This window comes from Gastrolobium bilobum, unplaced genomic scaffold (assembly GCF_033153095.1).
Source record: "Gastrolobium bilobum isolate Gb01-03AN ecotype WA unplaced genomic scaffold, APGP_CSIRO_Gbil_v1 utg263347, whole genome shotgun sequence".
Classification (NCBI taxonomy): domain Eukaryota; kingdom Viridiplantae; phylum Streptophyta; class Magnoliopsida; order Fabales; family Fabaceae; genus Gastrolobium; species Gastrolobium bilobum.
In genome coordinates, this window is record NW_026896667.1 from 1490 (window position 1) to 2978 (window position 1489).

The following is a 1489-nucleotide window of genomic DNA, read 5'->3' on the forward strand; positions in this document are numbered from 1 at the left end:
AATTGTTCTCGTGCAGGATGTCTGAGAGCATGTCTGTGAGCAGTCATGTTCTTAAGATGATCGGGCTCATTGAGAAGCTAGGAAATCTAGGCTTCGTGATGGATGCCGAGCTAAGTAATGACTTAGTCCTCACCTCACTTCCACTTTCCTTTAGTCAATTCATTATGAATTATAATATGCATAGGATGCTTGTGAGCTTACCTGAGTTGTTGAGTATGTTAACAACTGCTGAAGTGTCTATCAAGAAGGATAAGACACAAGCTCTTCTGATTGGTGGGCAAGGCCAAGGGTAAGGGCAAGGATCCTGCAAAAGGCAACTCCCTTAAACCCAAAGGAAAACCCATGAAGAAGAAAGGCAAAAGAAGGGTAAGAGTGCATCCAAGGACAAAAGCGATGTTGAGTGCTTCCATTGTGGCAAGAAAGGCCATTAGAAGAGGAATTGTCCAGACTATATGAAGAGTGTGAAGGATAAGAAGCACGGTGATGCTTCTACCTCAGGTATTTACATGATTGAGATAAATTATTCTTGTGCTAATCTGACTTCATGGGTATTGGATACCGGTTATGGTTCTCATATTTGCAATTCGTTGCAGGTGCTTAGGAGCCCTAGAAGATTGGAGAAAACGAGGTGGACCTCCGCGTTGGTAATAGAGCAAGAGTTGCTGCTCATGCTGTTGGAGATACCGACCTCATTTTGCCTACGGGCCTTTTATTGCATTTGAATAATTGTCTTTATGTCCCAAGCATTTCTAGAAACATTAGTTATATTTCTTGTTTAGAACAAGATGGTTTTGCTTTCACTATTAGGGATGGTACATTTTCGATCATTTTGAATGATATTGTTCCCAAATGGATTATATGTTTTGGAAATGGGAACTGAAGTGCTCAATGTAAATGTGAAATGACCTATGATAGATAATCAATCTTATCTTTGGCATTATAGACTAGGGCACATAAACGAAACAAGATTGTCTAGGATGCATGCAAATGGATACCTAGATTCCATGGATTTGGAATTCTATGGACAATGTGAATCTTGTCTAGCTGAGAAAATGACTCGACACAAGCCCAAAAGGCTTGAGAGTCATAGGGCTAGTGAGTTATTAGAACTCATTCACACTGATGTATGTGACCCAATGTCTATAAAGGCTAGAGGAGGATACTCCTATTTCATTACCTTTACAGATGATAAATCAAGATTTGGGTATGTGTACCTAATGAGATATAAATCCGAAGCCTTTGAAAATTTCAAAGAGTATAGGAATGAAGTAGAGAAACAGCGTGGCAAGATGATTAAGACATTGCGATCAGATCGTGGTGGTGAATATCTGAGCCATGAGTTTCAGGATTATCTGAGAGAAAATAGAATTATCTCGCAGCTTACTGCACCTTACACACCACACCAAAATGGTGTCTCCGAAAGGAGAAACAGGACCTTATTAGACATGGTTAGGTCTATGATGAGTGAGACTCAACTTCCAAAATCGTT